Source organism: Camelus ferus, chromosome 4 (genome assembly GCF_009834535.1).
Source record: "Camelus ferus isolate YT-003-E chromosome 4, BCGSAC_Cfer_1.0, whole genome shotgun sequence".
NCBI classification, from domain to species: domain Eukaryota; kingdom Metazoa; phylum Chordata; class Mammalia; order Artiodactyla; family Camelidae; genus Camelus; species Camelus ferus.
This window is the reverse complement of record NC_045699.1, coordinates 37,319,917-37,337,337: the sequence shown is the minus strand read 5'-3', so window position 1 is coordinate 37,337,337 and position 17,421 is coordinate 37,319,917. Positions and strand designations below refer to the sequence as shown.

Here is a 17,421-nt window from a genome sequence, read left to right as displayed (position 1 = left end):
TCATCTTACCTTTAAATTTTATTTTCCAAATACTCTAATGCTGTCATTTTAGGAATATTTTAAGGCACTTATATCTCTTTACTGGTTCTTGCCGTCCATTGGCAAAACCTGAAATAGCCCCAAGGAGCTAGTTCATTTCATCTACTCTATTGGTACTTGGAGAATTAATTGAATAATGCTTATAAATCAATATGAAGAGCCTGACAGACACTCTGTACACTACCTTTGTTAAAGAAAGGCCATGTCCATGAATAACTATAGAGATGAGGAAAGCCTAACATGTTTATCTGGTGTTCTCAAGTCTGCATAATAAATCACATAATGTAGAGAAAATTGATCTAAATTTCAAGAGGAACAGTGTTAAGATATATTCTATGAGTTCAAACACACTTGATAAGTAATGAGGATACATTATTACTGCTATTGGATGATAATCCTTAAAATTCTACTAAATCAGAGATTCTTTTTGCCACCCAGGATAAATTTTTCCTTTTAAAGGGAAAAATAACCCCATAGAAAGCAGCCTCTGCAAGTCAAGGGTTTAAGGAAATTGGGTGTACCCCATGACAGAGAATATGTGATGTTATTTAGACAAAACATTCATTTAGTAGCACTGATCATTGTAATACAGTAGAAGTCTTATAAGTCAGAGAACTGGTTAACTTTAAAGTTAGGTAAATAACTGCTCCTGTGGAAAAGTAAAAAGACTACTTTTTAAGAGAAAGAAAAGAAAACAATAACTCAAGGTAAAATTTAAAATGTTGCCGGGTGGAGGGTGGGCCACATGGATGAAGAGGGTCAAAAGGTACAAACTTCCAGTAATAAATAACTCACCAGGATGTAACGTACAGAATGGCAGCCCTAGGAAGTAACACCGTATTGCACATTTGAAAGTTGCTAAGAGATTAAATTTTAAAAGTTCCTATCACAAGAAAAAAACTATGTACATGACAGATGTTAACTAGACTTACTGTAGTGATCATTTTGCAATATATAGAACTAATGAATCATTGTATACCTGAAGCTAATACAATATTGTATGTAAGTTTTACCTCAACTAAAAAAAAAGGGGGGGATGCCAGTCCTTAAAATTCACTGTGATTCCAAAAATTTAGATTTTTCTTCCTTGGCTAAGAAGGTCAATCACCAACGAAATCTGCATTCATTATTTCTAGTGTCATATTGCTTTTAGAAACTGAAACTGTGTTAACACTGATGTACAATAATTTGTTGGAATTTTATTCAGTGTCTTCAGTGTCTCACATACCAAGGCTAAGTGCACAAATTTATTTCTAAATATATATCCCACAATGATTTTCACCCCTAGAAAATGTAAGGATGAGAAGATATTCCTTCCCCCGATAAAAGAACCCAGATGTATTGATGCTTTGAAAATCTAATGTGTGAGGCTGAAATATGTGTACTGAAACAAAATGGAAAGCCAAAAGGAAAGAAAAAAGTGCCCCAGCGTGGGTGTTGCAGTGCTGCTGTAGTCTACTTCCAGGTTCCCAGTTGTGATTCTGCCAGGTTGTCTACTTATCCTCTAGATGGCTGTTGAACATTAATATCTTATTTTGAAATAATTGTGGCAGAACTTTCAATAAATCAATACTTTAGTAAACAGAAGATTCAGTTTGCATGTCTGACATGAGAGTGGTAGATAATAGGGATGTTGAGCAAAAGAATATAATTTCCCGTCACAAATGTAGAGTAATTGGCCTCCCTTTTCTCTTTCCTTCTTCCCTTCCCTCCTTTCTTCTTTTCTTGGTTTTCTTTCCTTCTATGGAAAACTATGAAACATGAGACATAAAAACTGCAATCACTATTGCAAAACACAGTAGCAATGAACATGAATTCTAGAACCAGGTTGTCTGAATTCAATTCCTGGCTCTACCAGTTAAGATGTGTGACCTGGGCAAGTTACATAACTTTCTGGCTGTTTCCTTATATATAAAACAATAATAACAGTATATAGCTCATTGCATTGCTATAAGAATTAAATTAGTTAGTGCTCACAAAACACAAAGATCAGCCCCTTCCACTAGAGAGTATTTGCTCTTACCGCCCTCTGTTTAAAAAATAGACTTAGCTCAAGAGACTAGAACAGCCATGCATGAAAGTCACAAAGGATATAAAGAGGAAACTAAGAAGGAAGAATAGCGTTTATGTGAAACTACAGTGTTTGTTTAAACATTGCAAATGTGGCAGCCAACCCTAACAGGTGGGAAACAAAGGAGGTGAACCCTACAACTGCCCTAATTTCCTGTTGTGAAAGAGTTTCCAGGCTGCAGCAAAGGGAGGAAAACTCTCTGAGCTGAGAAGATGGAGCTGGGAGTTCAGGGAGTCAAGTGTTGCTAGAATTTGCAGGGCAGATACTTGAGAAGAGAAAGTTGCAGAGAGAATGCCCCAGAGATCTGCAGAGGGCCCCTCTGGAGTCTTCACTGAGTGAATACTGAGCAGTGCTCGGTGTGTACAGATTGAAATGTTGGGACAGATGGAAATGTTGAATAGATACATGAAAGATATTAAAAAAAAAAAAACTCAAATAAAATATCAAGAGATTAAAACTACAAGGTCCGAAATGAAAAATACACTAGGTGAGAAGAACAGAAGAGTACACATTGCAAGGAAAGAAAAAAAAGTGAATTTATGTAGCATTGGAAACTATCCAAAATGAAAAGCAGAAGAAAAATTATGGAAAAAATAATAAACAAGGTATCAGTGAACATTGAGTCAATTTCAAATACCCTAATATATGTGTAATTAAAGTCCCTGAAGAGGGGTACATCGGAGAGGAGATTGGAAAAAAAAAAAAGTCTTTGCATTACAGTCATTATTTAATGGCCAAAAATTAGAAAAAAAAATTGATATTGTATTTTTCAGCCCCAGAATTTTCATTTTGTTCTTTTTTATACCTTCCATTTCTCTTAACATTGTATTTATAGCTTTTAATCCTTGAACATACTTATAATAGCTAGTTTAAAATCATTGCTGCCAATTTTATCATCTGTCATTTATGAGTCTGTTTTACTGTTTGATTTTTTTTTTCTCCTGGTGATGGGTCAGGTTCTTCTTGCCTCTTTGCATCCTTATTAATATTGCATTAAATTCTAGACATTGTACAGTAATACATGTGATGTATGTTACTTCTTTCGAAGAATATTGACATTTATTTGGCAAGCAGTTAAGTAATTTGTGGATGGGCCTAATATTTTTAGGTATACTTCTTACTTTGTGGTGGTTGTTCTGGTGTAGCTTTGCCATAGGACTAGTTTTCACCCCACTACTAAAGTACTGCTCTTCAGGAATCTATCTTGAATGCGCTGAGGATTCAGCAAGATCTCTCCAACCTTGTTGTAACTCAAGTGGCTGCCAGTCCTATGTAGGCTCTGCTCATTGTTCAGCATATACATGTGTGGTGATTCTCTGCCAGCCTGATGGAATTTCATTCTATGCCTGTGCAGATTAATATTCAGCAATGGGCTCAATGTGACTCCTCTGCAGATTTCTGAAGCTATTCCTTGTGTATCTTTCTTCTTTTTTAATACTCTGTCCCCCAAATTCCAGCCACCTTAGCTTCCCTAAGCTCTGACTTCTGTCATCTCATTTCAGCAAGACTGATGTGCTCTGCATGAGAGCCCCTTCTTGGGTCACGAGCCAGAACATGCCTCCAGGCAGAAAGCCAGGGAAATCGTAGTGCCCATCTTGTTCACTTCCTCTTCTCAAGGATAACGGCCCTGGGCTGCCTGTTTCCAATATCTGAACATAGCTTTTTCCTATATTTTATGTGGTGTTCTGGTTGTTTGTGGTGGGAGGGTCAGTTACTCTCATAGCGAGAAACAGAATTCAGAATTGCTTTTTAAGAACTTATTTTTAAACAGAAATAAAGGAAAAATTGCCACTTTTTGGATACAAATGAAAAAAAGTAGCAGCTACAAAAATATCAGTTAATAGTTTTATGGATGATCTTATGAAAAAATGAAATATACAGTAACATACAGTGCTGTGTATTTTTAAAATAAAATAACAGTAATATACAGTAACTTTACCTGTGTCACTACAAATTTCAAGAGAATTATATGCTCTACTGACAGGAAGAAATGACAGCACTGTTTTCTTTTCATTTTAAATGACCTTTCATGATGCCCTGATTGTTCTCACTTTCTCTCTCTCCTTCTCTTTCGGTGCTTTCAAAAGTAGCCGCAATATAACCATCTACTGCTTCATATGTAGATGGGGAGGATAAGGTAAGGAAAACTTTGACAACTCTAACACCTAAATTTGAGAAAAATAAATGGGGCATAGTACCAGGACCATGGATAGCAACTCTAGTCTTTGTAGTTCACCTGTACCCTGAATATTGTAGTCACATAAAATGAGTATTGAGTCTCTCTCCTAGTTGCCTGCACGGTTATTTGCCTACTAATAACATGTAAAGGAAGGGCTGTGGTGATAACCGTAGTTCTCCTTCACAAAGAGAGTATCTATGTAGGCAGCTTACGTCTTTGCTTAACACTGGGGTTTAGGTAGCATGAGTTCTATAACTTTAACAATCACAGAAAGGAAATTTTGATTTTCTTTCCCACTTGCATTTTTATTAAGAATTGTGGTTTTGAACTCTGGCTACACATTAGACTCACCCGTACATTTTTTAAAATATACGCATATCCTGACTTTCCCCTTTTGGAAATTCTGATCTCATTTGGCCAAGGTGAGGCTCAGGAATAGGTTGTTTTTTCTTTAATCCCCAGGTGACAATAAAAATCACATAGGTTTGAGAGTTACTCAAATTGTTCTCCACAAACCAACAACACTGGCATCAGCTGGGAGTTTTTCTGAAATGCTTAATCTCGGACCCTGCCCAAGATCTGCTGAAACTATATTTGAACACCTATATGATTCACATGCACATTTAAGTTTTAGAACATTATTTGGTTGACAAAAATATATTTCTTGCCTCCAGATAATTCTGAATGTAAACTGTAGAGCATTTAGACCTGTAATAATCCCAAATTAGGCCTAGCATCACAATCATATGCTCTTTGTTTCAAAAAGTTCTGATTCCTAGGCTGCAATCCAGCCCTGGTCAACCATCTCCTCTGAGCAAGAAACATGAAGTTTCAGCATCTCTATGTTTATTGTATGTTCCAGGTGGTTCTGAAAATTAGAGAAGTTTGGGGAATAAAGTAAAATAAGTACTGTAGTTTTCAATGTTTTGCCTGTACCCAAAGCCCTAACCACACAAAGAACAAGGGCTGTTAAGACAATAATAAATAACGGTGGATACATATTTTTTTCTTACACAGAATTCCAGAGCTTTGTGACAAAGACAATTTGATATAAATTTGAGTTTCTTGTTAAAATAAGTTTTATGCTTTGGATATTTTTGCTGTGGCTACAGTGAGGAAAAATATATGTACCTGGCCTTTTAAAGGTTCTGTCAGTTTAGAATTTTAGGCCATTTCTCTGTAACGTGGGGGGCAGTCTGATAGAGGCTGTGGAGTGAAATGGCAGTCTGACACAAGACAGTGAAAGAAAAGTGACAGATGTAGTGAGTGAGAGAATGGCGGAATGCTGAGTAGGCTGCTTTGTAACAGAAAAAAGAGAACATTTCAAAACTAGTTAACTTAGTTACAAGACTTTAACTAGGTCAGAAACTTATGAGTATTTGTGAATACTTTTAACACTGTAGAGACTGTCGGAAATTTATCATGCGGTTAAATCCTAGGTGTTTGAATTATGGAGTCTGAGAAAATTCCTGGCTGAGTAGATAGAAGTAAATGAAAATACACCAGAATAGACAGACTTTCTGTATAGAAGTATAAGTTTTTGTAAAAGTTGGTAACATTTCTTATTAAATTATATAACTTTATAGATTTATACATATATGATAGACTTATTAGTGGTTAGAAGTTATGAAAACTCCACTTTGTTATGTTTCCATATTCAGTGTATCCAGATGCAAAGCATGAATTTGGAGTTAAGGAAACCTGATTTAGGCTCCAGTAAAGTCACTTAATATGTGCTATTTATCAGATCACTTAACATTTCTAAGGCCCAGTTTTCTCATCTCTAAAATGGAAATAATAGTACCTCTCTTGGTAGGACAACTGTATGTCTCCAAGCTACTTTCACTTCTGGACACCAACCTGGTTATAGTAAAAACCTTCAGCTAGAATCTCAAAATCAGTATAAAGCCCTCACAGTTTAATGGAGTTACATATCACAGATAAATGTTACTGCCTTGGTTCCTAAAGTAATACAGCATCAGATACGACCATCTGGAGAGATAATACTCAAGTCAGGTTAGAAGCACATTAATCCCATGGTGTTGGCATTTGTGAAAAGCATACAGTTTTGGGTATGCTATGGTAATGTGTAAAAAGAGTCAAGTTAGTACTGTGTTGGATTTTTAAACAGCTAAGCCTTTTAGATATTTTTTCACAGTGGCTTATTTTATTTGATATTGATTCCTTCGATTATTCATTCAACAAATGCTTTTTTGACACCATACTATATGTCAGATGCTATAGAAGAAGTGAACTATTCACTGGTCAGGAGAACATTTAGATGGGGTGAACAAGCAACAAATGAACAAAGAATGTAACTCAGTATGATGTTCTATAATAATAACAGGTGATGTATCACATATCACTACAGTTGTGTTACATGATGCGAAGAAAATAAACAGGTGATTAGCTGGTGAATAACTATAGTGTCACCACAAGTGGGACTGTTCAGTAAGATATTTCTGAGCCAGTAGCACTTGAACTTCCCTAATCTGAAGGATGAAAATACATCAGCTATGAAGATAGGTGCCAAGAAAGCATTTTTAAGTGGGAGTAGAAGTCCTGTGCAGTTAGAGTGTAACTAGGCAGAGGGGGAAGGTATGGATTGAGGATGGAGAAAGCTAAGATAGAGACCCAATATGCAGGGCCTTGTAAGCTCTGGAAAGTATTTTGGATTTTTATTTAAAAACAATAGGAAGCCATTGAAGGGTTTTAAGTGATAGGAAAGCAATCAATATTTGTAAAGTAAAAGACTGGAAACAGTCCAAAGTTCCACAAATAGATGACTGGTTGAATAAAGGTATATCCACAAAGTGGAATACTATGTAGCACTAAAAAGGAATGAGGAACCTGTCTCTAATGGTTATATATCTAGCATATACCATGAAGTAAAAAAGTGAGGGGGAGACAAGTATGTACAATATGTTATCATTCATCTTCCAGAAAGGGGAAAACATGAATAAACAGGCATCAGACAAACATGCCTATATTGAAAAAGGAGCATAAATCAAAAACTAGTTTAAAAAAAAATAGTTACATAGAAGGGAAGGAGGAGACTAGGGTGAAATGGACTAGGTTGAAAGTGAGACTTCTCTCTGTTTCATAGTTTTGATTTTGTAATTGTGTAAATATTTGTATAATAATGTAACATAACAAATATAAGCAGAAAGAAATCCTTAAGAATTGACAGCAAAATGAAACAAATGAAATGAACTGCGTATCAGGGGGTTAAACCACACAAACAGGCACTACATTAAGTGAGTTTAAACTTGATCTTAGCCAAAAGGCAGAGAGGCAGTTACATCAAGTGATTTTTAAAACATAGTCATTTGTACATCTCCAGTGTACAAATGACTCCTTAGGGATGTAGCCTAAGGAGAAAAATATTGCAAAGATCTGAACTCATTTTTATAATTATATTGTTAGTTTGTATCTATTTGTGTGTGTGTCTATATTTAATAAACAAATCATTTAAACAAACACGTATTAGGATGAGCAAAAAATATTTACGCTACTGTTGTTAGGATGCAAGATATGCATTATAAAAGAAAAGACATGCAAATATAAGAATAATAAAGTCAAATTTAATATTACAGTTGGAAATTTAGACATGACCTCATGTTGTATTTTATCTCCAATTATTTTGTATGATCTGTCCAGTGAGAAAGTCCAAAAACATTGACCAGCACAGTAGCCATCAGCATCACTAGCGATTAAATTAAGGTATTTAATAATATCATTTATCCTAAAGGAACCAGAGTTTTAAAAATTGGCTGCTTCCAAGTGTGAGGCAAGAAATGTACAAGGAAAGCATAGAAAACCTTACCATACCAGAAAGAGCAGAAATATTTTGTCATGTCATCAAAGATCAGGATCCAATTTAAAGGGATTCAACTGGCCAAAAAAGGGACAATTTCAACAACAGCAGTAATAATTAAAATCTATGATTTCATAATAATACACAGTAAGAAAGAAAAATATCAGTTACCTTGAAGGATGCTAGAAAGTGAATCCATTCTTCTAAAACTCTGTAAATAAGAGAAAAAAACTCCCATTTACCCTGCATTTCCTGTACAAATTCACCTTCATATTAACAGCTTAGATAATGAGAGAGTTATTCTTTATAGATGTATCTCAGCAAATAAATGAAGAAAAATTAGTATAGGACCATTTTGCAACCTTTAATAAATAATGGATTTAGTTTACAATCATCAGCAATAGCTAAAACTACTAATTATGGGTGGAGTTAGGCATTATGATAAATGCATCGGGCTGACAAAACCTTAACCTAATGATCCCTTTTAACATCTCAAAAAGAAGACAACCAGAGATTGTGTGGCTTTTGATGTGTTGCGCTAGGAAATACAAATGTCACCTATGAACTATTCTTGCCGCAATATGAACCTGAATCCCTTCTAGTCTCTAATCTAACTACTAGGTTTCAGAAAACATAAGGATCAGAGGAAGATGTTAAAGGACACCACTCAAGTGGACATACAATTACAAAAATTCAGAGTGAGGGACACTACAGATCAAATGACAGGTCTCTTTGTCAGATACATTAGAAGGAGAAAAGGAGAATATAAAATTAAAAAGAGGCAATAAACAACCAAATATATGTGAATATTTTGACTTATTAAATAATATTTTAAGACAATCATGGAAATTGGAGTACTTAATAGACATTTAATGTTATAGGATTGTTTAAAAAATGAGTCTGTATCTTTCAGTAATATATACTAATAAAATGATGTGGTGTCTAGAATTTACCTCAAAGTATTTCAGAGTATGTTTGGGAAGGAGAGTAATGGATAATAATTGAATCTGACAATGGGTACACGGGGATTCATTGTACTATTCTCTCTATTTTTGAGTATGTTTGACATTTTTCATAATGACATTTTAAAAAGTAAAAATAAGAGGCATGTGAAGATCTAGTTACATTTAGGAAATTTTGAAGAGGGGCGTAAGTGGAAGCAGGAAGACCAGTTGGGAGGTTACTATAGTTCGGCAGGAGAGAGATGATGGTGGTTTATGATAAAAAGTGGCAGTGAAGATTGAGAACTGAAAGGATTTGAGATATTTAGAAGAAACAGAGTCATAGTACTTCTAATTGATTGGACTGAGGGTTGAAGGAAAGAGAGCCATCAAGAATAGCTCTCAGGATTTCTGTTGGAGATCTGTTTGGTAGATGGGTGATGTCTTTTGCCGAGGTTGAGAAGACTGGGGAGTGGGGGATAGTCATATGGAAGTCTGAGGTGAGAGGTAATCAAGAGTTCTGTTTGGGGCAGGTCTGAGACATCTGTTGCACATCCAGATGAAGACAGAGCACAGAGGAGAGAGAGAACAGTCCTTAAGATACACATTGCAGAGCCATCAACATGTAGATAGTGTTCGAAGGCACAGGACGGAATAAGAACACCTATGGAGAGAACAGAAACAGCAAAGACAGAGCCCTGAAGTCACAGTGACATTACATGGCATGTAGAGCAGAAGGCACCAAAGAGCCAGGGGACAGGAGGGGACAGAATGCAAGCCAGAGGTGCAGCCCAGTTTTCTTGTTTTAATTGAGTTGTACTTTATAACTGATTTACAGAAGGTATTCTAGTAACAGGACTTACTAGCAAGTGAATGAACCCTGTTCCCTCAAAACCAGCCTGCAAAGGCAGTGCACTACACGAGTCTCTGTTTAATGATGCAAACGTTAATTTCTTGATTACAAATGAAAACAAACCAAAATCAGAACCAAGAAGTCTCTTGGAATGTGACTAGGTAGTGGTCATGCTTTGACAACTTGATAGAAAGGCTGAACATGGCAGAAGTAGTTCTCATTGGGGGTACATATTTATTTATATCCAGCTTATCTAAAGTCTTAGCCAACAAATGTAAAAACATTGAGCATTGAGTTTCCCTTATATTTTCTGAATTCAGCGAGAACTGATTAACCCATTTAGAAAGAGCTGAACCTATCTTTATATGTAGCTAATTATGTTCTAATGCATACATTCAGCAATGCCATGAGGCTGTCCATCTGCAAACTGCCAGAAATAAGCTGTCCAAATTCAGAGAACTGCTTATTTTAAGGCTTAAAAATGACACTGATTTAAAGATTGCTTTTGCTGATTTGATAAACTGTAAGTTGAAATAATTACATTAATGTAGCACATTATAATGCCAACAATTTTTCTAAAAAGAAAAAAGAAAACATCGATAGAAAAAAGTAACTCGTGTTTGTTAAAGAATAAAGCATGATTTCAAAAGTCAATTTCCGATCACCTTCAAAGTGCTACGCTGGAATAAAGTGACTGGAAGAGAAAGTGTTAACTATTCATTTCCCCTAGATAAATGATACGTTCCAGGACAATGTATGAGAATGAGAGATTCCAAGGACTGGGAAAGAAATGCCATTTTTCAGGTGGTCTGCCACAGTTGTCTCTTTACCAACAGTGGGTAAAAATAGCAAAGGAATAAGGGCACAGTTCAAAAGTTAGTAGGAAAGTCAATCTATACAAATGACCCACGTGGGAGGCAAGGCTGCACCAGCGACAGGAAAGAATCATCAATGAGGAGCCCAGGAAACAGGGAGAAGCACAAGGCCATGAAGCTAGACAGAGGAGAACGAATTTTGAGAGTTTCAAGCGCTTTTCAGGGGAGCCCTTTGACAGGAGTCTTAGCTTGGTCCCTCCAGGGGCTGGAGAGGATCAGATGCTATCAGCAGGTTCATTGCCCTCTGTGGGCAATCAGCCAAGTTGGACCAGTCCATTCTTCCAGTGGCCCTCCTGTTTCTTCCTCTCACTCTTTTGCCTTCAGGATGGGCCCTTTTGTATTTTCCTAGTGTTTCCAAATAATGAAATATTATTGATGGTTTCATTCTTTCTCAAATTCTACCACAGTGTTATCTTGACTTCGTTAGAGCATCCTCTATGTCACCACCACAACCAGCAGAAATAAGAGAAATAACGCATACAATAGTAAATCCTTACTTAACAGACTTATTTTTAAATAGGCTTGGGTTTTTTTTTTTCATTTTAAGTAAAAGTTTTTGGCAACAGGTAGATCTAACCTGAATCTGTTGAATTCTGTATTTTTAAACAGTTCTGACACATTTTCTTTGTTTCTTTTTATAACACACGCTGAGTGGGAATGGATCAGGGCCAGTCCTAAAATACAGATTGGGCAGCTCTTGGAATTTCAAAGTCAGTACAGTCATGGTAAGGTTTCCAGTAAGATGAACATAAAACAAGAGAAAACTTTTACTTATTAAAGTTTTATTCACAGAAAGACTATTTTTAACTAGACATAAGTAAATCAAGATAGGGAATATTTCTGGTTTAAACAAACAACATTGCAGTTTCAAGTGACAAAAAATGTCCAACTTATAAAATAATTCACCCTAAAGTTCCCCAAAGAGAACTCAATAATAAACAGTGGTTTTTCTTTGAAAAGACTCATGAGTTATAATGGTTCACAGTGCAAAATAAATGACAGTCCAAGATACAACACAGCTTTACTTTGAATTTCCTGGTCCTTGTCAAGTTATTCTTGACATTTAATTACATCTGAATCATTAAAGCTTAAAATATTTTTAATGGTGAAATAAATGATAACCCAAGCCCCTGAGTGCTATCTGGCCAGAAAATGTGTCTAATATTCATAAATGAGAGCCATGGCATTTCAAAAAAAAATGGAAAGGTAAATTTTGCTGTTTTTAATCACATTAATGTTGTCAGGTGGGTGTTTGATGGCCGAGAAAGGGATGGTGCATTTCTAGAACTTTTGGCCATGCATAGAAGCCCTTTGGGTTACGTGGACTGACAAACTAATGCTAAAACAATTCTGTTAAACAAGCCATCGTGAACCTCATACAGAAGGTGAAAACCCATCAGAGTGCAGCTCCACAAACAGCCTGGTGTCGTCAAATTGCAGGTACTCTGGGCAAGGTTTTTAGTCCTCTAATGCTTTTGCTTCCACACAAGGAACTGAAAATAGGAGCTCTTGGATGCATTAGAGGAGACCTTTCTCCTCTTACTGAACAACACTTTATTTTGCTTCATTCAGTGATCCAAGCATTGCTACTCTACTCCCATTGCAGCTTTTTCTATATAACACTTTTTTTTTTCAGATGCATCCATCTAAACTATCCAAATCTGTACATATTAACATTTTCGAGCAGCAACTCTGGGAGAATTTTCACCCTGACCTTTCCTTTCCCTGACACAATCTCCAACACGGTTTCCATTTCCAGGTTTATTTTTGATATCATAGGAGAAGATGTTGCTGTATTAGCCAACAACCTTGCCTGTGGGTTTCTCTTCTCAACTCTAGATATCATTCCTCCTCTAACAACTGATGGAGTGAAAAACCTGGGAGAATACAGGCTTCAGTGTAGTGAACATTTTCTCTGCTTATTGTATTGCACAACTATTGAAAGATCAAACTATAGGTTTACCAGCAAAACTATATTAGCTAAAACCCTGTGTTTTCCACAAAATTCTACCTCTCCTTTTTTTCCTTCCTCTTACACATACCCAAAATTATGCACATAGATAATTTTACACTTCATTAAGAAGCATTTCTCTATAAAATTTCCTTCTTTCAATAGCACACAGTAAAAAGAACTTGGTTTAAAAAAAAACTGGAAATAACCTAAATATTCATCCACAGTGGACTGGGTAAATAAACTGTTACACTCATACACAAAATACTATGCAATATGAGAACATAATGTGCTATATATTCTTTTACTAAAAGATATGTTAGCTAGAATAAGCCAAAGGAGCAGAATTTAACATATAATATGCCACTTATAGAAATAATTATGTAGGTATTTGTGTACATATATGGTCTGGCATATGGATTAGAAGTATTTAAACAGATACATAAGAAACTATTCAATTACTTCAGGCAAGTAGATTTAGGGAACATCAGTTTTATGTCATTCAGATTTTTCAGTATTTCAATTCTTTCTGTCTGCCCTCTTTAGTTCTGTTTGCCTTATTCATATATTACTTGTATTAGAAATATTCATTAAAAAAAAAGCTTATCTGGATCTTTTGAACATTCCAACTAACATTCAACTCAATTCCATGATTATTGGAAAAATGGAGTCACACACAGGATATAGTGTGTTACTGTGGAAAGAAACTTCAGAACTTTGGATTTTATTGAACATGTCATTTTATGACCATGTGTAAATCACTCTTCTGCTGATACCTGATTTGCCTCATCTGTAACATGTGAAAAAGTAGCCTCATCTACCACAACTTTCATTTAGCGCTCAGTGTTGTGATGGAAATAAAAACAACAGAAAGCTCCTTGTGAATCTTGCAAGGCTATGGTATACAGGTGTGAGCTTTTGTGACAGAGATATGTTCACTTTCAGAGCCCACATTAATTGAATCTGACTTTGTCCCAAGAGTTTCACATTTATTCTTACTTGGTATTTTTCAGTGGGAAGCTATATTCCACTAACATCTGAGTAATAAGAAGAACCATGATTACAATAGTATATGCCTAATCTAAAATTGCAAATTTGTGGGGAGGGTATAGCTCAAGCAGTCAAGTGCATGCTTAGCATGCCCTAGGTCCTGGGTTCAATCCCTAGTACCTCTTCTAAAAAGAAATAAACCTAATTACCTCCCCCACCCAAAAAAAATAATAATAATAAAATTGCAAATTTTGGTAACAGTTACATAAATGAATAGACTGTATTAATAAAACATTGTAGCTAATAGATACATGACATTGTAATAAATTCACTCCTCATCACTTGTTCTGCTTACCTACCTTACCTACCTATAATAATGATAACAAATGTAGTTTACTAAATACAAAGCCTGGTCCAGAAACCTAATGGTGTTATATTTGTTATTTATTTCTCAGACCACATTTTTAGATAATTGTTATTAGTATCATTGTTTGGGTAAATAAAATGAAACTGAATGATGTTAGCTTTCTTGTTCTGGGTCACACAAATAGTAACTGAAGTCTGATTATGACTCAAATTTGTCCAAATCGAAGGCTAATCTTTTCCCATCCTAAACCAGCAGGCAGTGTCTTAGCTTAAACCAAATGTTAACCCAAATCTGTTAAACACCACCACTAACTATAATGTCTACTCTAAGCACACTGATCTTTTACAGCAAAATAATAAGTTGGTACCACCTTTATGGAAATCAGTTTGAAATCCTTTGAAGGAATATTGTTTATACTCTATGAGCCAGACTTTTAGGAATTTACCACGTTTGTACCCAGCTTTCAAAGATGGGGACATGACTTTATACTGAGAGATGCTCATTGCACCATCATAGACAGCAGCATGTGTAAAATGTACAAAGAGAAAGAGCTCAAGCAATCCATTTGTCCAACACAAATTCTAAATACATAATACATTCTGGTATTGAAGTGTGTGTGGAATGATGGGCAGCTTTTAAAATCATTCTTTTGTAAAACATTTAGTGATACTGAATAAAGTTCCTGAGGATGCAATGTAAAGTTAGAAATACATACATGTGTATAAAATAGAAAAAAATAACATGACTGCTAGGAAAATCATCAAATTATGAGCATGTAAGCAGTGCTTGTTTCTATTTTCTTCTTAATATTGTGATATGTATTTAATATTTTCAAAAATTAAAATATACTTTTTTTATAATGAAAAGGCCTTTATAAAATTGATCAACAATATCTAATCATCCCAAACCTTTATCATTTTTCAGTTTATTCATGCTCTTTAAGATTGAGACTCTAAGCATACAACTATGACCCCACCTCTAATAGACAAAAGGAGACTAAAACCAAGTTTAATGTGTAATGTATACTGCATAACTGTCAGTACTTTTGATTCTTAAAGGCTGGATATTTCTGCTGTTACATTTATTTTAAAAATATTTCTAAGAACCATAATACTCAATAAATGTTGGAACAATATCTCTAAATGCCTAAGGTGAGAGCTTCCACTTTTTAAAACATGAACTACATCAGTTTATTTTATTAAACTTGAATCAATTTCCAGACTTTTGCTATGCTGAAATAAACTCACTTTTGTGTCTTTGAGCACATATGCAAGTAAACCAAAACCACACAAGCACCTTGATCTGGCATTGCTGTGTCAAAAAAGATGTGGTAGATTTGAAAGTTCAGGCACTGCTAAGGTATCATCCGAAGATAATGCAGCCCTTTGCAGGCTCATCTGTGAAGCATGAGAGTGTTTCTGACATCTGGTTAGCATTTTATATCAACCTTTTAATGCCTCTCATATAAAAGATGAAAAATTGTATGTTTCTTTTAATTTGTAATTATTTAATAATGGATATGGCTTATCATAGTTTTACTGTCTAAAAATTGATGTGTACTTTTTACAAGAATACCTCCTGTATCATTTTGCTCCTTTTTTTCCTATTAAGGTGTTGTTCAAACAAAAAATAGAATTTCCGGAATAGCTGAAGACAGTTGTAGATTTGGGATGTGGAAAAAGTAACCTCTCCAAGTCCCTTCCCCAAATGATAAGAAAGAATTTCACAATTGTAGAATTTCCTCAAAAAGCCAAATTCTCAGCATCTCTTGACCTCAGAGACCACCCAGAGCCCAAAGTAGCTTTGAGCCCCTGTGCTCCCACCATCCTGCCCTTCTGGGAACTTTGGGATGAACTTAGGTGGGTGAAAAGAAGCCCAGGGCAGCCAGGGGAGGGAGGCCGGCTAGGGAGCCGGGATTATCACTGGTGGAGAAAGAACTTATAAATCAAAGAAAATTGAGAAGAGAAAATGAATCCTGTGATGTCAGTTTGGAATCAGAAGTTGTATAAATTCATAGTTTTTTTTTTTGTCACATATACAGATAGAGAGTAAATAATGAAAAAATTGGGCTTCGTGAGCCACATATGATCTTTGTTGTATGTGTGCGCGTGTATGTATACACATATATTTGTATATATGTGTATGTGTTCACATTCATATACATATATATATAATCTTTTTTTCAACCCTTTGAAAATGTAGAAAAAAACCAAAACAAAAGCAAAACCCTTAACTCACTAGCCATACACAATAGGCTTTGAGCCCAGTAGTAACACACACTTCTGCTCTTGATCTATTAATGAGAACTAGTCACATCTCGCCCACTAGATGCAAGAGAACTAGGAAATGTGGCTGACTTATGTACAACATTAGGAGAGTGGGGTTGGGCCATATCTCATCAGTCCTGCCATCAACACCATGTCGCAGCCCTGAAGGACATTGTCTTAGGCTTTACTTAGAATTCTTTTTGACCTTGGTTTAGGATTGGATCTCTGGTTAAAGACATGGTATCTGAGGTTCCTGACATCCACAATACTTTTCTTCCTATCACTAATTAGTGAAAGGGGAAATGATTTACTGTCTATCTAAAGGAAACTACTATAATTCAAAAGTTTAACCAGGTTTCATGTTCAATTTCTCACTTATTTCAGCATTGAAGAAAGAGGGTGAACGAATCAATCGTTTCAGGAATCCAGAGATCTTAACTGATGTACAAGAGGGTGCCAGCGTTGTTTCCTGCCAGGTGTGAGGAAGGGATTCTAGTTGGAATGTCAGGGAATCAGGCTGATGAAGCAGCTTTGAACTTTAATTCTCTTTTTTCATCAAAGAACCTGAAGAAACTGAACAGCTTTGAGCAACTATGACAAATAAATCGTCACCTATTTCTGAATTCAGAAAATGTCAAGGTTAAGTGAAAAACTAAACAATTCTAGATAATCACTTCAATGTATGTGAAGAGATAAATTTCTGTAATAAAAAATCAGTTGAACTTTTCATAAACTCATAATTATTCTAAAGGAATTAGTAAAAAATTAAATGCCTATTTATTTCTGTTTATTTGTATCTTAATAATTTCAAAGATGAAATTAATTTTATAACAGTATTGGCACAGTTACCAGAGAGTAAAGTATTTGGAGAACCTGACGATCATTATATATATTTTTTTTAAATGTCATTTTTTTGTCTCAGGGGAACACATTTTTGCTGTTTTTCTGCTCTGCTGTCACCAGGTGCTTTGTACTTACCCTGCAGTCCTCAGTAAATGCCAACTGGGTGATCTCCAAGGGAGGTGACTTTAATTCCACCTCTGTTTCTAATTTCCTCACCAGCCAGGTCTT

General features: G+C 35.5%; 1 long non-coding RNA gene across 1 annotated transcript; it reads left to right on the top strand.

Annotated features, from left to right (window-relative positions):
• Positions 1-200: 200 nt before the first annotated feature.
• LOC116663387 lies at positions 201-17,217 on the top strand. Its single transcript, XR_004319632.1, has 4 exons — positions 201-281; positions 10,955-10,956; positions 14,604-14,609; positions 17,207-17,217. It is a non-coding gene; the product is annotated as an uncharacterized LOC116663387 (long non-coding RNA).
• Positions 17,218-17,421: the final 204 nt, after the last annotated feature.